This window comes from Peromyscus eremicus, chromosome 7 (genome assembly GCF_949786415.1).
Source record: "Peromyscus eremicus chromosome 7, PerEre_H2_v1, whole genome shotgun sequence".
Taxonomy (NCBI): Eukaryota; Metazoa; Chordata; class Mammalia; order Rodentia; family Cricetidae; genus Peromyscus; species Peromyscus eremicus.
Genome location: NC_081422.1, coordinates 118,187,659 through 118,213,126, shown reverse-complemented (window position 1 = coordinate 118,213,126; position 25,468 = coordinate 118,187,659). Strand labels below are relative to the sequence as shown.

The window sequence follows — 25,468 nt, the reverse complement described above, 5'->3', positions numbered from 1 at the left end:
AAACATCATTGAATTGATGTATACACAGTACAACACAACTAAGAAATCCCTCTTAACACTATGATGTTCCAGATTACTATAGAGATATCTATACACAGAGGATCTCTCTATCCTCTCCATGGATGAACATCCCATTAGCTGTTTTAACCACAGATGTATGACTAATAACAGTATTCATAAAAGGTGAACAAACATTTACATCCTAGCATCCTAATTTCTAACAGGCATGGTTAACATATGGCTTATCTTTGGGGTATTTTAGAAGCAGCCCTCCCTTAGCTAAATTCTCCATTGTGTGACTTACATTGGTAAATCTTTTATATCACCAATTCTATTCTTCTACATCACAGCTTAGTAGTAGAGTCTACTAAACATATGAGATGCCCTTTACAATTTTCACAAAATTAACTCCAAATGGATCTTACACCTAAATGTCAAATTGGAAGTGCAGAACTTCTAGAAGACACTTGAGAAACTAGGCCTCTCCAAGTTTGGCAACTTGCCTAGGCCTCAGGAGCTTTCTCTAAGGCCCTGATGCAAAACAGTTCCTTCTCTAAAACCAGGAATATGCTTGGGAGAGCTGATAAAGGTCTAGGGCCAGGGCATTGGGAAGGGGGTGCTTCAGGTCCTGAGAACCCCACTCTTTCCACTCATTGGGCTGTGGTTATCAGTCCCAGCACCTTTATGGACCTTAATAACAAAGTTCTTGAGTTACCCTGTGTTCCCTTTGTGCAACATTGTCTGATTAGCCTCCTTCTGAATTTGTATACTTCTTTTTAAAATTGTATCCATTGGTTTACATTAGCCAGAGACTTGTTGAATTTGGTACAGATCTCCAGCCAATTTGAGATAGGTCTGTGCTATGGGTGGAAGCCAGGGGGAAACTCCTGCAGTGTGTTCTTTCACCTTACTGGGTCCTGTCATTCATACCTCACTAGCCAATCAGAGCCTCCTGTGGACGTGCCAGTCGGATGGGCGGGTTCTTCCGGGCTCCAGGCTCAACTTCTCTGCCGAGGGAGACGGAAGTCGTCTCAGCTGCTGCGTCTCGGACTTCCCTGTGGGGAGAGTGTGGGCAAGCTTGGCAGCCACACCATGGTGAGTGAGCGGCTGCTGTTCCCAGACTGGAACGAGTGGCTGGCCATGGTGAATGAGGGATTGCTGTCCCCAGACTGGGTGGAGCAGCTGGCTGAGCTATGGGAGCCGGTGTGTTGGGTCCTCCCCTGCCTGGGTGGGAGCCAGTGGCTATGCAGAATTTAGCATGTTCCTGCATGGTCTTGAGTAGTCCTGAGTGTTGCTGCATGGTCTATCCCAGGGACTGGCTGGCAGCCTCTGAGTAACTTCACTTCACGGACTGCGTCTGCACCGGAACGGGACTGTGCTTAGAAATAGCCTTGTTGTTGACATCACTGTGAAATGCTGGCACCTGTGGTGCTTGTAGTGTCACTATGGAAGGCAGATTTGCCAAACTCGGAGAGTCCTAGTCTCTCTAGTATCTTCCAGAAGTTCTGCACTTTTAAAATTTAGGTTTAGGATCTGTCTGGAATTAATTCTGTGGAGCTTGTAAACAGTATCTTCCACTCCACTGCTAGACTGTGATGTGGAAGAGTAGAATTGATGATAATAAAATTGATACTATAAAGATTTACCAATTCTTAGGAGACATTAAGTCAAAAAGTAGAATTAAGATAAGGGAATGCTGCCTCCCAAATACCCCAAAGATAAGAGGTGTCCTAATCATGCCTGTTAGAGATTAGTATGATAAGATGTAAATGTTTGTTCACCAGGTTTAACTGGCCTTTAAGATACAATTTCCATAACAATGGAGACAAGTCTGATTTACAACCAGCCAAAAGGCCCACAACCAACATTAAATCCTGGTGTGCCAAGAAGATATATTAATTCTAGAACAGCTGCATCTCCAGTCGTTTTGAAAAGTGGTTTTGAGTCAAGGTCTCCTATGTAAATTGAGGTGGACTTGAAACCTGTCTGTAAACCCACAGGGCATTGCCCTTGCTCTGACTAGACATCCTAAATTCTGGCATTACAGATCTGTAGCACCACAGAATTCTAAAATTACCAATTTGAGTCACATAGTAGACTGTCCATTGCAGTAACGGAAAGGATTTTCATGTGGAGCATGGCTTCTCCCTTCAGTCCAGAAGAGGAAGAACAATGTATTGTGTACACTGCAGGGATAAACAGACTAGACAGTAACTAGATCACGGACAAAAGTTTAAGGCAGTGAGCTGCAGGGGTCTCCATCATAAAGGCAGACCTGCAGGAGCAGGGTGAGTGACTTTCTATGTAATTTAAGTCTTTGTATTAATTGCTTCCATGTACATGAAGACAGGCAGAATTGGTGGGTGTACAATTTAGGGAGGGTACCTTGAACTACTGAGTTAGGAAACTCTCCTATGCAGATATATGCAATCCTGGTTGACACAGTTAAGTCAGCTCAGAGGTTTGAGACACAGGACATCAGCTATAACTCCATGTGTCAGCTTATAGCACTCAACAGCTAACATTTCACATGGGACAAAGTCATCCAATGTCTTATTAATGGCATTTTCTCTACCAGGAAAGTGCCTAGTCTTTTTCAAAGTCAGTATAGCTAAGTGTTTTTCCAATTATTTTTATCATTTTAAAAAGTCAGTTACTGGTTTCATTTTTAAAATTTCATTTTCTTTAAATGCATTACTGATCTAATCTCTGTTTGTTTTTATTTCCCAGTGTTTCCCAGGCATTAAGAATTCCATTCTGTTTTTTTTCTTAAAGTGCTATTTATTTATTTATATGTATAAGTTTAGAGCAGTGGTTCTCAACCGAGGGGGTTGAGGCTTCCTTTGAGGGATCAAATGAACCTACCAAAGGAATGGCCTAAGACCATTGGAAAACATAGATATTTATATTACAATTCATAACAGTAGCAAGTTACAGTTATGAAGTAGCAATGAAAATAATTTTACAGTTGGGGGTGGTCACCACAATGTGAGGAACTGTATTAAAGGGTCATAGCATTAGGAAGGTTGAGAACCACTGGTTTAGATCAATGTCTCCTGTAGCTCAGGCTTGCCTCACACTATGTAATTGAGAATTGCTTTGAACATTTAATCCTTCCTCTACTGTCCAGGGCTGAGAAGACAGTCCTGCAACTCCTTCCAGGCTGGGACTTGACTGGTCTATGAGAAGGAAAAATAGACCAGTGAATAAGTGTCCTCCAACTTCTCTGACTTTTTTTGGGAACTTACAGATGAAGAAGGACCTGTGTAAGAAATGAGTTCACAGACCAACTGTAAAGCAAGTGTAGTCATAGCATATAGAAAGGGAGGCAAGAAGGAGGGTAAAAGCTTTTCTGCTTTGACAGTAGTTGACATTAGCAATGAGCAGTGAGATAATCAGTTTTAGATGATCAATAAATGTTCTGACTGGCCATTTATCTGGTTTACAGACCAGGCAATCAAGAATCTGGACAAAGAATTGAACTTTTGTGAAAACAAATTACTGTAGTTACACTAGTTCAACCAGAATAGAACTGGATAAAATGCTGTGGCCCTGCATAACATGATAGGTTTTCCATGTTTAAGATGTATAACCTGAGAGAAATGATGTGAGTAGTACTTGGTATGCCCTAATACAAATCCCTTGTCTCTAGAGCACATGGCCATAAAGCCTGATTCAACTTTTTAACATGATTTTTTAGAATTATAATGATATCATTTCTACTACTTTTCCTGCATCCAAGTCCTCCCAGAGACACTTCATTGTTGTTTAATCCATGGCTTCTTTTTGCTTTAACAACAGTTACTGTTTGAATATGACCTGTGTTTGGCTGTAGGACCTCTGAGCTATGAAGTAAAGGGTTGACTGCATTGGACATTGAGTGTGTAATGGAATGTGCACACAAAGGACCCTGTACCTTGGAAGAGGAACAGGAAGTATTCTGGGAGAATAGAAGATTCTACTAAACTACACTTTTCCCAGACTAGGTCCCTGTGTGACCTTAGGGTAGAAGGGCAGAGCTGTGATGGCCTATGCTGTCTTAGTCATTTGATCTCTGCTCACTCAGTGGGGTAACTGCTGATGTCTGGACCCCCAGCTGGGTGGTCCTAACTCTGGGAAGACTTAGCGATCAAGAGTACCAGTAGGAGGTAGGGTCTTTTCAAGATTCTCTTCTGTAGGATTCTCTTCTGTTCTGCTGTAGGGAGCCTTAAGGAAGACTGCAAGCCATGCCATGGTAAGTGTGGGGACCACTGACCCCAGACCAGGAGGAACAAGTCTGCTGAGCTGTCAGAGCTGCTGGGACTGGGATGGACCATGAGACAGACTGTGTTTCTCTTGATCCATGTCATGACTTGGGCAGTGGCCCTTGGCTTCTGAGCCTTGCTGAATGTGGATTCCCTGGGGAGCAGGAGGTTCTGTTGCCTTGGCATGGGAGGCTAAGATGCTGGTAATATCACTGTCCAGTATGCACGCCCAGGCACTGCTTTTGGTATGCAGTGGGAAGACAGATTGGAAAACTGAAGATCTGGTTTCTAGAAGTTTTGAACATTGCTTTCCACTTTCAATTGTCTTATAAATGTTAGATAGTTTAGAAACTGGTAGTAAGGAGGTGATGGGGATCATCCTTCAGCAATATATAATGAGAATGCTTTCAACTTTCTGCTACCACCAGCCACGATGGTGTGATTCAGGGAAGTTCAGTTCCAGTGCACAAAAGAAGTTTTTGAGCTGCAGAGGTTTCTCAAGTTTACATGGTGTTGAGCAGGTGGATAGGGCAGATGCCGCATCTTGTTCCTTAATCCATGTGGCAGAAGGCAGACATTAAATTATTTTTCTATACTGTTTTGTGATTGGACATCATTGGGGCTGGTTTTGCATGAAAACACAGCGGGTATGAGGGCCTGTAGAGCCATAGTAGGCTCTGGAGACGATCATCTCCATTTGCAGAGAGGTCTCTAGAGCATAGGGCCTTTCTGTTTGGAAGAAATATCTGCCACGGACTGGTCCACCGGGAGTACCACAACCATAGGAGAATCAGGGCTTGGGTAGTCAGGAAGGCAAGGATTTGGCGAATGACAGACAGACAACACACTCAGAAGTGGTTTGAATCTGCTGGAATATGGACTCTTGTACTTTTTCACCTGTAAGGGGAAGGGGTTCTGCTCTAGTCCTTAAGTTTCCCATGCTGAACTTCCTCAACAGAGGGGCCCATCATCTGCCTCCTATGAGATAACTTTTTTTTTTTTTTTTTTACCATATATCACTTTAGTTGGGATTCCTAAAGGATTCCTAGTGGGTGAGTGTTCATTCCCTAGAAGTGCCTGAACCTTTATACTTTCTTTATCTAGCAGCTTGAGGTCTTTAAGAAATAGCTCATTCTGACATATCTGATTAAGATCCATGTCCAGCTTCCCCTTTCCTCCATAGTTCACAACCCAAGCATTCATTAATTTTGGCTGTGCTTCATAGATTAATTAGAACATTATCAGAAAAGCAGTTATACAGAACCCATAGCCCAGGGAGCTCATGATCCGTGAAGCACATCTTCGCGGGCACTCTGCCAGGGACCTCCAGGGAGCTTAGTCCCGTGGGACACGTATCTCCCATCTGCTATTATAGACATAATTGTTTATGTCACACGGACGACACTGGGGTTGGTGTGGCAAATATCAATAGATAAAGGGTAAGAAACACAACAGTTTAATGGTCACTTGGAGTTAATTTTGTGGGAGTTGTGAAGCCTGTTTATTAAATTTCCATACACATAGAATCATAGGTAGCTGGGTAACATTGGTCAAGATCACAGTTTTCCTGGCTGAGTTTCCTCTGGTCTTTTGATTAAAAGTTGACTATATTTTCCTGCTTTTGTTCTTTGGCTTACTCTCTCCATCCCTTTATTCTTTTACAAATATGGTACACAATCTTAATTATGGTAGCTTTTGTGGTAAATATAGAAATCACATTTTATCCATGTGTGTACTATTTTTTAACAATCCCCTTGAGCATTTTGAGTGTTTCCACTTTGCATGTAGCTTTGGAATCAGCTTTTCTGGTATATATTGTTGGGCATTGTCTTTGGATTCTGTTAAATTTGTGGTGCAAATTGACCATATACATCTTAATATTGATTGACCATTACATCTTAATATGGATTCACCATGTTCCTAAGGATAGTTTATTTACTTTATTTATTTAGGTTTTGTTGTTGTTAGTCTGTGAAAGACTTTTAGATTATTGAATAAAAAGCATCATGGGGCTTGGTAGGTTGCTCAGCACATATTCTTCTTGAGGATAACCTGAGTCCTGATTCCAACACCCACATTGGGAGGCTCATAATCACCTGTAACTCCAGGTCCAGGGGATCTGATACCTTCTATTCTTGTGTGTCACCTGTATACACATGGAAGACATACTCTCAAACACACAAACATACACATACAAACAGTAATAAATTTGTTTTCAAAAGTGCTTGTGACTTACAAAGCAATTGGAGTAAAACAAGTTACTTTAGGTGTATAATACGGGTCATACACTGTTTCTTTAAAAATCTGTTATGTTGCATTTGGAAAAGTTATGTTGGTTTGGAAAAGTTTTCCTGTCATTATTCTGATGCAGACTTACATCTAGTCATCAATCATAGGAAAGTGATCCTAACTTTCATGAGCAAGAAGGTAGATATGCATAGTCAGTATAACAAAATTATATTTTATTATGCTGATGGTCATCACACAAGGTTCACCCTCTAAATTCCTAACTGAGATCCTAAACCTATTTCCCAAAGGCTGCTCATCCGTGTCACACACCTTAGCTGAAGTTCAGGTCCAGTCTCTAAAAGATGTCTCTGATTCAAGGGTCAGGATCCTTGAGGAGGTGCTCTAGCTGCTGGGCAGATCAAGGTGATGTCTCTCCAGATGTACAGAGCAGAGCATTGCTCTTGGTCTCTGCTTATATACTGCCCAGTGGGCATCATGGTATTCTAGGAGTATGTCTGATTATCTTGAGTGAGTGATGTCACTGGGTTCTGGTTATTAAGTACAGCCTTGGGTATAGTGGGGTTCTTGAATAAGCTATTTTTAACATATCTAAAAGGCTTTTTTTTCTATGCGCATTCCATTCCATTCTCTGATCCTTGAGGCATACACAGTGCCAATGGGGACCACATAAAAGAAATATTAACAGTTTCACAGCAATTTACAAATTTAGGCCACAACAGGAAAAAGAGAAATCATATAATAAATATTCCAATTACTAATAGACAAATAAATGCAGGCAAATAAATCTCAGGCACTAAAACATACAATTATTAAGCAAAATGGTCCAAACAATATAGATCATAGGATATTGCTATGATCTTTTGCATATACTTATTTTCCCAAATTTGTATTTTCTCTAGGTTTGTTATGTATCAAGTAGAAAAACACATTCAGAAATAACAGGAAATGTAATCACTTTCAAACAAAAATGTTAATGGGGGCATAGCCAGGGTTTGAGCTGTAGGAGTCTGAGTTAAGCAAATCATAGTAGTGCATTATTCTAACTTGATCATTTTAAAGTAGGAGCATGTGGGTCATGGCCATGGGCCAGGTATTCTTTTATTAGTGAAAAGAGCAACTAAGAGTCCCATAGGCTTCATAATTCACTTCTAGTGTTGTTTCTCAGTTTTTTTGTAAGTTAATATTATAAAAAAGCAAATGATGCATATAAAGCATCAGGAAGTCTGGTGAGTCTCCAGTGGCATCCATCTTTGGTCTATGACCAATGTATATAGACCTTCTTTCTGGCAAAAATGCCAATGATGTAGCGAGGCAGAATCTGGAATACAATATTCCTGGCCTGAGGTGTCATCATGGAGATGAAACATTTTCTGAAGAAGTTTCTTTTAAATCATGATTTGCACAGATATGTCTGCTGGAATCATACATAGCTGGTTTGTTCCTTCTGGTATGATAGGAGTCTTGAGCTCATTGTCATAATTTCTCCTAAAATGAAGTTTATTAAACCAGCCCAGAAAGAATTTATATACTACAAAGACCAATATGATGTGTACAAACAGCCAAAGGCTCTCCTCTATCCAGTGGAATAAGTTCCTTTTAGGGAAGCGGTATAGTCAAATCTAAATATCCTAACAGTCACATCACATAAAGAGCATTTTTAAGCTTGATAACCTTATGGGTATAGGCAATAGTGTCTGCTTTGAGTATAGCTGATAAATATTGGACTCTATCTATCTGTCTTCCTGGAGTCTCAATATTCCTAGTAATCTCATAATCCATTGACTATAATTGTGGCATGTTAAAGGCAAGAACAGTGGAAATATCATTAATGACTTTCTAGCCTTTCCTAGCAAGTCATCTTCTGGTTTATTAATATATAAGGTACCTGAGTCAAAAACATGTCTCTATTCAAATGTTAGGATAGATAACTTGAACATGTTTACCTGTCCTTAGAAAGGAGCTGTAACTCTAGTAGCATTGTATATATCCAGACAACCAGATTCTGCAGAATAAAAAGTAGAATCCAGTGTATCCCTGGTGATGTTATATGGTGATGTTAACTGTGAGGTTAAAGGCTTCATGGAGCATGCAATAAAGACTCCATTGCCAAGGTCTGTGAGTTGGTTTGCAAGTACCTAAAGGGTCCATTCTGACATTTGGTGGTGCTCACTGAGCAGAGGGTGGGTGGCCATAAATATGTTGGCCCTAAGTGAAATGGTATGTTCCTCTGGGTACTAGATACCCTCTGTACTAGTCTAACTTGTTTGCAGGAAAGAATCAATGGATACAACAAGCCCATCCCCAAGTTTTCTAGGCAATAGGTATGTGTGCTAAGCTGGTACTGCATTGTTTCTATAGACTAAGTGTAAATGTATTTTGCAAAATATACTCAGACCAAGAGGTTTGCCTTGGGTCCAGTAGAGACTTACAGATTGCTGTTTTTGTTCCAAGTCCTGAGAAAAGGGCTGAGATAGGTCTGTGTACTCATTGAAACATCCAAGTCTTGCTTGGATACATTCTTTTCTTTGTTCCTCTGAATAAGTTGTGGCAGATAATTTTGAGAGATCTTGTAGATGAATTTCTAAACAGTCTATAAGAAACACAGAGCCAAATACAGAGTTAAAGCCTAAGAGATCAAAGCAAGAGCCACAACTACCTTTAGCTTACCACTTGCTGTCGTCCTTCCCCTGAGAGAGAGACCGTCTTCCTGTGTGTCTTGTGTTTTATTGCTTTCCTCTTCTGCCTTCTCATTGGCTTTAAGCCCAGTCACATGACTTCCTTATCACTGCCTGTCTATACAGACCTCCTGGTCTCTATGGTTGGTACTGGGATTAAAGGCTCAAAGGTCACCACACTTGGCTGTGTCCTTGACCACACAGAGACTCTGCCTGCCATGTGATCAGATTAAGAGTATGGGCTACCACCAGCTGAATTTTGTTCCTGGCTCACTAATGACCTCTGATCTCCAGGCAAACTTTATTTATTAACATATGAATAAAATCACATTTCAGCACAATTAAAATATCACCACAAGATCTAGTGGGCTACAGCTAGTCTCTTCAATTTTTCAGCTTATATCTGTTAGTATCTACCAATGATTGCTTTAATACACTTAATTCCAGATGAAGACCTGTAATCAGTTTTTGAGTAGTAGCTAGTCCATCAGACAAGGTGTCAATAGCCAATGTTTGTTGTTCAGTAAGATTTCTGATGTCTGCTGCACCTGCATTTATGTCTGAAAGAACAGAAGATGCTATGGTAGTTCCATGTAAGGAGCCAACCAACATAGCTCCAGCAACCATCAATTGTAAAGGTTTTCTTGCAGCAAACTTATTTCCTGAGGAGTAGGAGAATACTGGTATTTTCCTAAATTCAGGCTCAGGGCAGAGTTCTTCAGATGGGAGCCATGATTTGAGGTTGAAGGTAAGTGAGATCTTCTGGATCCTAGGTGTAATTATGTTTTACAGGCAGGCTAAGGTCAGGCATCATCATGGGTACTCTCTAACCATTGGTGGGAAAGTAGGGGGATTGACATTCTGCCTTGTAGTAGGCTATGAAGAACATGTTGTTCTCATGCTATCCTCCTCTATTAATAACGTATGGTGTTAGGTTGCCTTCTTTGATTACATAGAATTTCCATATTATGGGGAAGACATATACCTCATCAATTTGGGGTCCTTTGTGTAGAGTTCCTACATGTGATATGTTGAGTTTGGGCTCATGAGCCACAAAGTCTGCAATGTCTCATTTCTTGAGCTGTGGTAGTGGAAGAATCATGTGGAAATAATAGGGAGGTCCTGGGTATGTATGTTTCCAAGGTTCCAGTTTGGAAAGATCCATACCTGCAGTTTTCCACCAATGTAAATTTCTGTGGTCTGCTGTAGTCAGAAGTTTTCTTGTGTCCCAGCTGGCTGGTCGTCAGGAGAGATCTCTTCCATTTGCATCCCCCAAGTAAGCACACAGAGGCTTATATTAATTATAACCGCTTGGCCATTAGCTCAGGCTTATTACTGACTAGCTCTTACACTTAAATTAACCCATAATTCTTATCTATGTTTAGCCACGTGGCTTGATACCTTTTCTCAGTTCTGCCTTGTCATCTTGCTTCCTCTGTGTCTGGCTGGTGACTCCTGACTTAGCCCTTCCTCTTCCCAGAATTCTCCTCATCTGCTCACTCTGCCTATAGTCTGCCTTTTTAAATGTGATACCTTGGTACAAAGGAGTCATAGGATCCATCTTGGGCATCCTCTGGTTGCAAAATGTATCATATCCACTCTTGGGTTGATATAATCAGTTTGTTAGCCAGTATAAGTACAGGCTAGAATTTCAACAGACTGGGAACTAATGTTCCATATTCTGGAAGGAACCAATGTGTGATGTTCCTGGCATGTATATCCAGAGGAATTGGGAAGTTTGTTGTTTCATTGTTGTGGAGTATATGCATTTTATCACAGCTACAAAAATTCTTCCTTGTTTGGCAAGCAGATTTTTCTTTGTTATAAAGATGGGTTCCAATGTATCATCAATAATTATTGGAGTCCATTGTTCCTTTGGTTTCATTTTCCTTAAAAATGTGTCAGTAAATGTAGTTGTCAAGTTGTAAATCTTCTGAGAATGTAAAAGACCAGAAGGTCAGTTAGGTTACTCTATTGTCTCTTCCATCAGTTAAGTTTGTTGTTTTGTTGGTGATGTATTAAACCTTGTATAGTGGTGGTCCAGAAGAAGCTGGAGCTCTTGATGGGCTGCAAGGCAATCTGAACAGACTTGCCCTCACAAGTCCAGTGTGAATTGAGTGATTGCATTGAGTGTTTGCCCCATATACAAGAAGTGACATTAGTCAGTACACTATTCCTATTTGCATTGTTTGGTATCCATTCCAGAGATTCTGTTATGGGGGTTGAGGCCTTTTGCATTAAAAATTAGGGTGGTATATAGTCCATGTATGTAAAAAATATGGATGACTGTGCTAAGGTATAATCTGAGTTCTGTAGAACACCATGCAGGCACAAAATGTCTGGGCATCTGCATAGCTCCTCAGGTGGTGGGGCTTTAGTATCATAAGATGTGAAGAGTTGTGGCAATAGGTCAGTCATGATCAATGGAAATCTGTAATATTGTGTCCCCAGTGCTGTAATTTCCAGACAGTCATTAATAGGTAGAAATGAATCATTTTCTGCCTTCCATACCAGGTGATTATTAAATATGTCCATCTTACCATAATAGGGTAGGTTGGGAAATTTGACCACAAACACTACAGTCATGTTTGGCATATTCAGTTTGTGCTTATAGCCCAAAAAGTGAATTTGGGCATTTGAATCCATGTGGGAATGGTATTGTATTCCAAGAGAGAAAATGCTTCCATGGTGTTTTCCTATCAGTGTCTGGATCAAAGGTACAGTTCTGCCAAATCATGGGTTCTCATGGGTTTGTTGTGATTGATGTTGATGTCTCCTCTGTAGCTAGAGTTTTCCTGTCTGGCCCACAGTCAGGACAAATCTCTGTCTACCGCCAGTCCCACAGCCGCTCAGACCCAACCAAGTAAACACAGAGACTTATATTGCTTACAAATTGTATGGCTGTAGCAGGCTTCTTGCTAACTGTTCTTATATCTTAAATTAATCCATTTCTATAAATCTATACCTTGCCACGTGGCTCGTGGCTTACCGGCATCTTCACATGATGCTTGTCATGGTGGCAGCTGACAGTGTCTCTCTCCTCAGCCTTCCACTTCCCAGAATTCTTCTCCTCCTTGTCCCACCTATACTTCCTCTTGCTTGACTACTGGCCAATCAGTGTTTTATTTACTAACCAATCAGAGCAAAACATTTGCCATACAGAACACCCCACAGCACTCCTCAGTCAAGTAACCTGGCTCCTGGTCTCAATCCAGATAATTGTATACATTTTCACTTGCAATTCTGGTAGTTTTATTGTACTGGTAGCCAAACACAGAGTTCATCTTCAATATGTATGGCATGAAGAATGCTGAAAGAAATTTTGTGTTTGCTACTATTTCCATGCCTGGCATCTCAAATCTTATTCTCCCCTTGTTCTTCATTGTAATATGGAAGGGTGATTTAAGAGACATTTTTCTACATTAGAAGTTATAGATGACTGTTGCTGCTGTGATGTTTTTCCAAATCTATGATAAATGGCACTCCACTGGGTTTATTTCTTTAAAATTGGTATTTTCAGTGTCCTCTTGGTCATTGGTGATTGGCTCTCAAACTTGGTCTGTCTAGCTTCTCAATTTCTAGTCCTACTTCATTGTTCAATGGTCTTAGCCTCATCCTTCCACTAGGTCCTCTATTGTAATTGGGGAACAGCTGCTAAGACAGCTGTAACCAAATCTCTCCAGTCTTGAGGGATAATTCCATTGCAAGTTGACCACAAGTTTAACATCTGCTTCACAAATAGGGAAATCTAACATTTGCACAGGAGTTCAGTCAACTCTTACACAGCCTTGAGCATTTGGCAGTTCTTGTAAGGTTACTGGATAGATTAAAATTGGCTGTTTGAAAGCCTTAGGCTGTTTGTCTGTAACATATAATGCAATGCTGAGATTGATTCACCTTTAAATTCCTCTGTCTGGGACTGAATTTCTCTATGATTTGTTTTAAAAGTTTTTCTAAAACTTTTATCTTGGCACTTATATTAACCAAGATATAACCTTTTTAAATGATAAAACAAAAATAATTAAATAGTATTTATAATTGACATTACATAAATCCCATCTATATTAATTATCCTCTCATTTAATTGTTTCATTTTCAGACTGTCAATTGTATTATCAAACAGAAGCCAAATTCCCTCCATTGTAAAAATGTTTCCCATTTTTTAATGTGGGAAAAATTTTTTTTAACTAATTTCTCCCTTTAAGAAATCCCAATTGTCTCACCAAATCTGCTGACAATGATAATTCAGATGTGAGGCTGACTGCTTCTGTGTAGAACAGTAGAAGCCTGAGCAGGTTTCAAGGCAGCTACCTAGTGTGGTAGCAGCCCAAGATGGGGATCCCGGGAAAGCCTTCAACCCACCAGGAGAGAAGAAGCCAAAGAGCCAGCTGTCTGCATGAAGGAACATGAGAAAGTGGCTAACTCCTATGGTTTTTGGATCCCCCAACCCCACCTAAAAAAAATCCTATGGTGTTTGCTGCAGAGAGGCTGCAACAAAAACTTAGCCAGTGGGTTAGGGACTCGAGTCCATATGGGGTGGAGGTTCTGGCTGAGTGCAGCTGGGACTTGAGCCATGGCCTGCAAGGCCACAGGCAAGCAGCTTTTTCGTGAACCATGCCCCACAAGTTGGACACCAGATGTTGTTTGAATCTTGGATGGTTTTTTAGAAAAACAACAACAACAAAAAAAAAACCAGAGCCAGATATTAGCATGAAAGCTGAAAGATCAGAGAAGCAGAGCAAGCCATAGCCAACCTCATCCTGCCAACACCTCAGCTGATCCTGTCTCCATGAATGCTCAGACTGAAAGCCTCTGAGTCCTCACCCAAAAAGGTCTTGGCTGAACTGCCTTTTTCCTAACTCCTCATGTCTTATATACCTTTCTCTGCCCTGCTGTCACTTTCTAGGATTAAAGGCATATATGCTTCCCAATACTGGGATTAAAGGTGTGTGTCACCACTGCCTGGCTTGTTTCCAGTGTGGCCTTGAACTCACAGAGATTCAGACAGATCTTTGCCTCCCAAGTGATAGGATTAAGGGTGTGTGCCACTACTGCCTGACCTCTATGTCTAATCTAGTGGCTGGCTCTGTCTTCTGATCCTCAGGCAAGTTTATTAGGGTACACTATATATCACCACTTACCTGTGGCCCATGTTTGTTATTGTCCATCCCAATTAAGAAATCAAACTTTTCAGGACCACCCAACATGTACTGGTCTGGAAACAAGAAAGAAAACTTAAGGTTACAGTTCAGCATTGTTGCAGGCATCTATATTTGGTAGAGTAGACACCCAGTGAAGAGACTGTGAGAGTTCATTGCCTGAAGCTGTGATGATGAAGCCTGGTATTGTTGGTTGGCTGTTTCAGTTTGTGTGTGTGTGTGTGTGTGTGTGTGTGTGTGTGTGTGTGTCTGTGTGTGTCTGTGTCTGTGTCTGTATGTATGGACATGTGCATCTCTGTGTAGAGCAGATGGTGTCAGATCACCAGGAGTTGGAGTTATGGGTGGCTATGAGTGGCCCTGGTTACCGGGAACCAAACTCAGGCCCTTTGTAAGTGGAATAAGCGCCCTGAGATGATGACCAATCTCTCCAGCTCCTGTTTTATTTGAGTCAGGGCCTCCTTTTTCTCTGGCTGGCCTTGAACCTATGCAGGTTCTGATCCTTATACCTTTGAAATGTTCCAGAGGGACGCTGATATGGATGGTTGCGCTTACATAAGGAGTCAATGCCATGGACAGATAGACAGATAATGTAACATGAGGGGCTCTGAGGAGAGTTAAGGCCTCACCACTAGAGACAGCATAGTAGGGGCTCCAAAGAGAGAAAATCAGGGCCCATGTGGTAGAAGTGGGAGTCTCCTCTTCTCTTTCTGATGATGAGGTCATTACATTTTTGTAGCCTTTACCTCCCGAAAATGCTCTAATGGGCATGAGCTACCACACCTAGTTTATGTGGTGCTGGGGACTGAACCCAGGGCTTTATGCATGCCAGGCAAGCATTCTAAACAACTGAGCGACACCTCCAGCCATAAGCAGACAGTTTTCTGAAAATCTTTCTTGTAAATAGTGAACCAACATTGTGGGTTACAAAACAAGTTCATGTCCATCAGTCATGTCAATTCCCCTCATTACCACTCCCCAGTCTCTGGTGTAAGCTGATGTTTTTCCATTTCTATCTATTGACTATATCTTCTTTTCTCTACTCACTTGGAACTCTTGCTTTTCAAATGTTAATTTTTTAAAGTATCACTGTTAGTATTTCTAGGAAATTTTGTTTTATCAATCAGCGTGGCTCCCATTCTCTTTTTTTTGGGGGGGGGGGTTTCGAGACAGGGTTTCTCTGTGTAGCTTTGCGCCTTTCCTGGAACTCACTTGGTAGCCCAGTCCAGCCTCGAACTCACAGAGATCCGCCTGGCTCTGCCTCCCGAGTGCTGGGATTAAAGGCGTGCGTCACCACCGCCCAGCTCCCATTCTCTTTTAATTATTATAGATATATGATATGGTGAGATCTTTAACACGGACTACCATTCATTATTCTTCCTTTGGAGAGCTAGTCTAGGTTTTCATCTGTCTACTATTCCAGATGAAGTCTTCAACCGTTCTGCCGGATCTCTACAATTCCCTTTAGGATTCTCTTAGGCATTCTTTCAAACCTACAAATTGTCATCCCAGAATATTTCAACCTTCCTAGTTCAAGAACATGCTATATGTCCTCATTATTCACATTCTGTTTTACATTGCTCAGTAAAACTCTGCAGTTTTATCATACACGTCATATAGTTCTCATTAAGATGGCATAGTAATATTTATTAATTTTCTTGAGTAGGACATTTTTAGTGTATTGCTCAAGTGGTTTTTCAGGTATTTTGGAAATACCTTGACTTTGGAAAAATCTATCTATACCTCAGTTGCATGTTTGGGCTCCTTATCAAATAATAGCTTTTCAGTTAGTGATTGTGTGTGTGTGTGTGTGTGTGTGTGTGTGTGTGTTTTACAAGTATAAACACATCCCTCACAAAAATAATAACTCATTTTGCCTTAGTCTCTTATTTCTGTTATTCTCTATACTGACCAAAGCTTCTAAGACACTGTATACTAGTGGATATATCATACTTGGTTAGTAATTTTAAAGAACTATTTATAATATTTAACCTAGAAGTTGAATAATGGCATTTTGATAGACATTGCTATTTCCCCTGCTCTTTCTTTGTTTTATTTTCAGTATCTTTGTGACCCAATATTGTCATCAGAAGGGCTTTTATCACTTGTACACACAAATCAGCTCTCAGGATAGTACATGGTGCCCTCAAAAAGTATCTGAAATTTGAGTGCATCTGAACCAGATGAACTGGGTTGGGACCCTGGGTGTGATCTCACACAGAACTCCCTGCCGATTTTGGAAAAATAGGGTAATAATTCTGACCATACAAGGTCATGATGAGAATTCCAATGAACTGATGTATTTCCATTATACTCAGGGTTGTATTTGGAACTTGGAAAAACTCAATGGGTTTTATTTCTTCTTCTTCCACTTAAAAGAAAGATAATGGTGACACATCAATATCCCCAAATGCAATCTTCCTAAGGAACACCTTGTATTTAGAGGTCTGCAAAAATGCAGGTTCCATTTGTGGCAGACATTATGCTGGCTGTCCTGTTTTGGTGCCTATGGCCATTTTTCATATTTTCAAGCTATGCAGTCCATCTCTTGCACCCTGAAGGGGTTCTTTTGACCTATTACACCCGTTGGAAATAAAAAGTCAAGCTGACATGTAATATGAACCACGGCTGAAACAAACTATGCTTCCATTAGCCCAGAACATGAGTGTGCTCAGAAAAATGCAGGAAGAGGCAGCAGCTCAAACTTAAACCAGATGTTCAGAAAGCTCTGGCTTACACTTTTTCTATTGCCCTTCACATAACACTCATGAGCCTGTCATTGATGTAGAAGAAGGTCCAGTACTCTGTTTAAGCATTAGGAACAAGCTCAAGCCCTTGTCAAAGTCACCATCACTGAACCATGGCTTGATTTTGAAGGAGCCATTCCCCCAAGTAATGGTCCTGGGTACTCATTCTTTGGTATGGGGAAGTGCTAGAGAGCAGCGGAATCTCAGCACAGCCTGTACATCTTCCTCATGTGGTGGGAGGGAAATGGGGACTAGGGAAGGGATGCTCACTTGGGAGTGGTCGGTGTACATCAGTGATTCTTCAGTCAGACCTGTTTAGATGCAATTCAAATCCTACCTCTGTTTCTGCTGAATGCTGCTTGGGGGCAAGTTTGTTGGTTTCTCTGAACTTGGTTTCTTCATCTATAAGGGGAAATAGTAGCTGTTTCTGCCTGTCTAGGACTGTCACAAACTTCAAGTTAAGTGACCCATGTGTAACACTTCCTGCTTCCTGGGATCTGGTAAGCACATGCAACACTTGGGTGACTATCCCAATAATAGCAACACATACTCCTATGGGCCAGCATGATTCTGATTATTTTACAAATATTAGTTCATTTCTCTTCATCATTCCCTCAAGAGGTGGGTGCTAACATTATCAGTTTTTCAGATGAGGTAACTGGGCGCTGATCAGTTATGCATCTTGTCCAAGGTCACACTGCTAATAAGTGGCCAAGACTGCATACAAACACAGCTACTCGCATCCACTTCCTAACCACTAGGCCCCCACGGGCTCGGCTGTTGCTCTGCCTGATAGTTGATCCTCTGCACTAGTAACACTGAAGTAGTTTTTCACAGAAGAGAACACAAGCAGAATGGCTGTCCTTGCAGGGCACCCCGTGTCTAGAAAGTGCTGTGGTGGGGCATCTTGTAATAATGAATGGTTGTGATCCTCCATGTAAGTACTGGCAATTAAGCCCACCTATATGCAAGACTAGCAAGAGCTCTTTACTACTGAGCTGTCTCTCCTGCCCTGTGTTGATTATTTATGATCAACATTTATATTGCTAATGTTTTCATCTGTCTGTTTGTAACATTTTAAACACACAGTGCCTTTTAGTAAAATCTTATTGATGTTACAGTTTAGATTGGATACTTTGGTTTCTGGAAGATGAATACTGAACTAAAATGCATGCATAACTCTTTGTAGGAACTTCAGTAAAAACCTCTGATTTCTTTCTATCTTTTTTGTTTATTTGACTGATTTTTGCATGGGAGACAGGGTCTTAATATGTACTTCTGGCTGTCCTTGTCCTGATTGCATAGACTATGCTGGCATGCAACTCAGAGGCACATATACCTGCCTCTGCTTTCTGAGTGTTGTGATTAAAGGCATGAGCCAATACACCAAGCTTGCCCATATTATTTTTCCTTTTTGTAGTTAGTAATTAATTGTTCATACAATTTCTGTCATGTGTACTCTGTACTGTTGATCTGTTTACTTATCTCTCCATTTGTTAATAGGCATTTCTCTTATAAGGTGATATCCCATTCAAAGGGTACAGAAGTGACAGAGGTGAACCTCCCATATAGTTTCCTTCTAAAGTGACTTGCTGATAAAATTATAATGTCTATGTCATGGGATAGGTATGGGGAATACCAGAATTATATGACTATACTGTCAAGGAAGTATACATTTACCTTGTTGTTAGCATCATGCTTTCTGTTATACACATGTATGGGATATTTTAGAATACAATCACCTATGATGATGTGCATGTCAACTTTACTTGGGAAGAGTGGACTTTGCTGGATCCTTTCCAGAAGAATCTCTATAAAGATGTGATGCTGGAGACATACAGGAACCTTACTACCATAGGTAAGACTGAATTTTCCTTCATGTTTTAAAATGAGACAACTGTTTCTTAGTTATTGATGCTGTTCTGTAATTTGATTGAGAAAGAAGAGTGAGCTGAATAAATCAGGCATAGTACTAAGTTTCACTGAGGATAATAACTTAAATTTTGCAAAACTCTCAAGTAACATACATTTTCTGGTACTATATTTTAGGATACAGTTGGGAAGACAGTAATATTGAAGTACATTGTCAAAGTTCTGGAAGACATGAAAGGTAATTTTCATGGGCAAGATGATACAAATGTGCCTCTGAAGAAATTATAATGTGTCCTGAAAGTTTTACACAAAAGCAACCATGTAAATAAGCACAACTTAAAGTGCATCGATGATTATGAAGTTCTCAAAAAACTATATACCTCAATTTCAGGTAGGTGAATTGCCTTTGCAAGGCATGCTTTTAAGAAAGAAGACAAGGAAACAATGCCTTAACAGATATCACCATTTGAATCATAACACCATGAGAGTTATGCTGTAGAACTGTCAATCTATTTAATTTCATACCACTCATATTACAAAAGGTATATACATTGAAGAGGTAATAAGTATATCTTCAAAAAATTCTAATAAGTAAATAGTCCATAGTAAAGCTAGTGTAACTCATACACTTGTGACTGCTAAGTTGAGTGAAAGGAGAGGCAGTTAGAGTCAAGGGGCAGTTGTTGTGGAGATATATTAACCCCTATACCACAAGCTTATGAGGAACGGAAAGTCAAACTGTATGAATTCAATGTGGAACCCTTTTATTCATTATTCTCCTTTTACTAGGCATATGATATGTCTCTCTGGAGACAAGACATATGAACATAGGCGTATGGAACAATGTAACATACCTCTCAGAAAAATTAGAAGATATGTAGCAGTCCCCACATTGAGTATACATGTTGAATTTGATTCAAGTATACAAGTAGTTGGTTTTCTAGTTTTATTGTTAATATATCAACAAACTTACACTGCTAAAAAGCCCTATGAGTACCTAGTTCACTTTGCAAAGGTAGTATGACTCACAGTATAGGAAAATTTATGAATGCACTAAAGTTGGTAAAGCTCTGAGTTTTTCCAGTTCTCTTCAAGTATGTGAAAAATCTCATATAGAAAAAGATTCTGTAAATGTGAACCATGTAATAAAGGATCTTACCATCATAGGTATCTTAAAAATGCAAAACAACCCTTAATGAATGGGAACAACATGAGTGTAAATACAGTAATACAATCTTAAGATCTGATTCCTCTTTACAATTGGATCAAATGGTAAAATTAATTCATACAGATATAAAGATTCAACAGTATATTGAATGTGGTAACACTTTTACATGTGCCAATTATCCTTACAGGCATGAAAGAAGTCATACTGGAGAGAAACCTTCTGTATATACTCAGTGTGTTGAAACCTTTGCACATCATGGTAATCTCCAAATACATAAAAGAATACATACTGGAGAGAGACCCTCTGAATGTAATCAGTGTGGTAAAGCCTTTGTATGTGAAAATAATCTCCAAATACATAAAAGAACACATACTGGAGAGAAACCCTATGAATGTAATCAGTGCGGTAAAGCCTTTATACATCAACATACTCTTCAAATGCATGAAAGAACACATACTGGAGAGAAACCCTATGAATGTAATCAGTGTGGTAAAGCCTTTGTATGTCACAATTACCTTCAAAGGCATGAAAGAACACATACTGGAGAGAAGCCCTATGAATGTAATCAATGTGGTAAAGCTTTTGCACATTACAGGCAACTTCAAATGCATAAAAGAACACATACTGGAGAGAAACCCTATGAATGTAATCAATGTGGTAAAGCCTTTGCTCATCACTCTAATCTTCAAAGGCATAAAAGAACACACACTGGAGAGAAACCCTATGAATGTAATCAGTGTGGTAAAGCCTTTGCTCATCACTGTAATCTTCAAAGACATAAAAGAATACATACTGGAGAGAAACCCTATGAATGTAATCAGTGTGGTAAAGCCTTTGTTCAATACAGTGCTCTTCACATGCATAAAACAACACATACTGGAGAGAAACCCTATGAATGTAACCAATGTGGTAAAGCCTTTGCACGTCATGGTACTCTTCACATGCATAAAAGAACACATACTGGAGAGAAACCCTATGAATGTAATCAATGTGGTAAAGCCTTTGCACATCATAGTCATCTTCAAATGCATAAAAGAACACATACTGGAGAGAAACCCTATGAATGTAATCAATGTGGTAAAGCCTTTGCTCATCACTGTAATCTTCAAAAGCATAAAAGAACACATACTGGAGAGAAACCCTATGAATGCAATCTGTGTGGTAAAGCCTTTGCACAACACAGTACTCTTCAAGTCCATAAAAGAACACATACTGGAGAGAAACCCTATGAATGTAATCAGTGTGGTAAAGCCTTTGTTCATCACAATACTCTTCACATGCATAAAAGAACACATACTGGAGAGAAACCCTATGAATGCAATCAATGTGGTAGAGCCTTTGCATGTGTCAGTAGTCTTCGAAATCATGAGAAAAAATCATACTGCAGAGAAACCCTATAAATTTAGTCGTGTAGCAAAGTTTTGCACTTTATATAGGAGTAAAACTTTTAGTGTGCAATCATTCTGTTAAATCCTTTGCATATTACATTAGTCTTTGAGTAACTGAAAAAAAAATCCTGAGGGCTCCTTATTATAAAGTATTTTGTAAGATCTTTATCCAACACAGTTGCATTCAGTTACACTAGTATTTATTCTGTAGAAGAAAATTTGACAATATTAATATCTGTTCAAGCATTATGATGTCCATTTTTATATTTGTACCTACAAACTCAGAGAAAAATGAATTTGTGAGGCCATATGTGTAGGGGGTAAAGGGCCAGCCAAAGAAACACACCCTGGCCCTGAAACCAGAGCCAGTGAAAGACACACTTTGGCCCTGAAACCAGAGCCAAAGGAACACACTCTTCCCCTGATGAACTGAGCATGAAACCAACCAATCTATGAGCAGCAAAGCTGGGTCTAGGTACCCAAACCACCACAAACCTCAGCTGAGACAACCCTGTTTGACCTGATAACCAGCCAATCACCAGAACCCTTGGCCATTCAGGCCAAAAACAATAAAGGAAACACACAATAAAGGAACAAAAGACCCATCCAACAAAGACATCATGAGCAACACCTGTAACTATAACTATCCCAAGTCCAGATGGCTAAATGGAAGTGTAAGACTACATTCAACAACATAAAGAGCAATATGGCACCACCAGAACCTGGTGGTTCTACAACAGCAAGACCTGAATATTCCAGTGCAGATGAAGCAGAAGAGAACGACCTTAAAACAACTTTATGAAGATGATAAAGGCCCTTAAAGAGGAAAAGACCAACAAAAAATTGGAAGAAATCAACAAATCCCTTAAGGAAGGCTAAGAAAAAACAAATAGGTCACAGAAACATTTCTAGACTTGAAAATTGAAATAGACACAAAGAAAACAAACTGAGGGAATTCTGGAAATGGAAAATCTGCATAAATGGACAGGAATTACAGATGCAAGCATAACCAACAAATACAAGAGAAAATAGAAGAAAGAATCTCAGGCATTGAAGATATGATAGAGGAAATAGGTTCATTGGTCAGAGAAAATGTTAAATCCAGCAAATTCTTAACACAAAACATCCAGGAAATCTGGGACACCATAAAAAGACTAAACCTAAGAATAATAGGGATAGAAGAAGAATAATTCCAACTCAAAGGCACAGAAAATATATTCAACAAAACCAGAAAAAAGTTTCCCAACCTAAAGAAGGACATGCCTATGAAGATACAAGAAGCTTACAGAACACCAAATATACTGAAAAATTTTTTTAAAAAATCCCCTTGCCACATAATAATCAAAACACTAAACATACAGAACACAAAAAAAGAATGTTAAGAGTTGCAAAGGAAATAGACCAAATAACATATAAAGGCAGACTTACCAGAATTATACCCAAATTCTCCATAGAGACTCTAAAAGCCAGAAGGTCCTGGACAGACATTTTGCAGACACTAAGAGACCATGGATGCCAACCTAGACTACTATACCTAGCAAAACTTTGAATCATCATAGATGGAGAAAACAAAATATTCCATGACAAAACCAGATTTAAACAATACCTATCCAGCCCTACAGAAAGTATTAGAAGAAAAACTCTAGCTCAAGGAAGTTAGCTGCACCCACAAAAACACAGGCAATAGATAATCTCACACCAGCAGATCTCAAGGAAGGGAAACACAGAGACACACAAACACTACCACTGACAAAACCAAAAAATAACAGGAATTAACAATCACTGGTCATTAATATCTCTTAATATCAATGGACTCAATTCACCTATAAAAAGACATAGGCTAACAGAATGGACACAAAAACAGGATTCATCCTTTTGTGGCATACAAAGAACACACCTCAACTTCAAAGACTGACATTGCCTCAGAGTAAAGGGTTGGGAAAATATTTTTCAATCAAATAGACCTAAGAAGCAAGCTGGCATAGCTATCCTAATATCTAACAAAATAGATTTCAAACTGAAATCAATTAAAAGAGATAGAGAAGGACATTTCATACTCATCACAGGAAAAATCCATCAAGATGAAGTATCGCCAGGTGGTGGTGGTGCACTCCTTTAATCCCAGCACTAGGGAGGCAGAGGCAGGTAGATCTCTGTGAGTTTGAGGCCAGCCTGGTCTACAGAGTGAGATCCAGGACAGGCACCGAAACTACTCAGAGAAACCCTGTCTTGAAAAACCAAAAAAAGGATGAAGTCTCAATTCTGATCATCTATGCCCCAAATACAAGGGCAACCACATTTGTAAAAGAAACATTACTAAAACTTAAATCACACATCAAACCCCACACACTAATAGTGGGAAACTTCAACACCCCACTTTCACCAATGGACAGGTCTCTGAGACAGAAACTTAACAAAGAAATAAGGGAACTAACATGTTATGACTGAAATGGATTTAACAGACGTCTATAGAACATTTCACCCAAACACAAAAGAGTATACCTTCTCAGCATCTCATAGAGCCTTCTCTAAAATTGACTACATATTGAGCCACAAAGCAAATCTCAGCAGGCACAAAAAAAAATTCTAATAACCCCCTGTACCTTAATGGATCACCATGGCTTAAAGTTAGAATTCAACAACACAAATTACAGAAACTCTACAAACTCATGGAAACTGAAAAATGCTCAACTGAATCACCACTAGGTCAAGGAAGAAATACAGAAATTAAAGACTTCCTAGAATTCAATGAAAATGAATACACAACAGCCAAAACTTATGGGACACTATGAAAGCAATGCTAAGTAGAAAATTCATAGCACTAAGTGTCTACATAAAGAATTTTGAGAAATCTCACACTAGCAACTTAAGAGCATACCTGAAAGCTCTAGAGCAAAAAGAAGCATGCTCACCCAGGAGGAGTAGATGGCAGGAAATAATCAAATTGAGGGCTGAAATCAATAAAATAGAAACAAAGAGAACAATACAAAGAATCAATGAAATAAAGAGTTGGTTCTTCAAGGAAATCAACAAGATAGACAAACCCTTATCCAAACTAACCAAAAGGCAGGGAAAGAATATCCAAATTAACAAAATTAGAAACAAAAAGGGAGACATAACAACAGACAATAAAGAAACCCAGATAATCATCATGTCATACTTCAAAAACTTGTACTCCACAAAATTGAAAAAACTAAAAGAAATGGACAATTTTTTTTGGATAGGTACCACATACCCAAATTAATAGGTTAATTTAAATAGACCTATAACCCATAAGGGAATAGAAACAGTCATTAAAAATCTCCCAAACAAACAAACAAACAAAAAAAGCCCAGGGCCAGATGGTTTCAGAGCAGATACCTGAATTTCACAGAAGAGCTAATACCATTACTCCTCAAATTGTTCCACACAATAGAAACAGAAAAAATATTGCCAAACTCTTTTTATGAAGCTACAGTTACCCTGATACCCAAACCACACAATGATGCAACAAAGAGAAAGAATTACAGACTAATCTCCCTCATGAACATTGATGTAAAAATACTCAATAAAATACTGGCAAACCGAATTCAAGAACACATCAAAAAAAATCCATCATGATCAAATAGGCATCATCCCAGATATGTATGGGTGGTTTAACATGCAGAAATCTGTCAATATGATCCACCATATAAACAAACTGAAAGAAAAAAACCCTACATGATCATTCCATTAGATGCTGAAAAAAACCTTTGACAATATCCAACACCCCTTCAAAAAGTTCTTGGAGAGATCAGGGAAAATATCTAAACATAATAAAGGCAATTTACAGCAAGCCAGCAGCCAACATCAAATTAAATGGAGAGAAACTCAAAGTGATTCCATTAAAATCAAGAACAAGACAAGGCTGTCCACCCTCTCCATATCTATTCAATATAGTACTTGAAATTCTAGCTATAGCAATTAGACAACAAAATATTGCATGGCGC

At 39.5% G+C, this 25,468-nt stretch overlaps 1 pseudogene; it reads left to right on the top strand.

Moving 5' to 3' along the window:
• The first annotated feature begins 1,023 nt into the window (after positions 1 to 1,023).
• LOC131915598 (zinc finger protein 431-like) lies at positions 1,024 to 22,672 on the top strand (annotated as a pseudogene).
• The last annotated feature ends 2,796 nt before the right edge of the window (positions 22,673 to 25,468 follow it).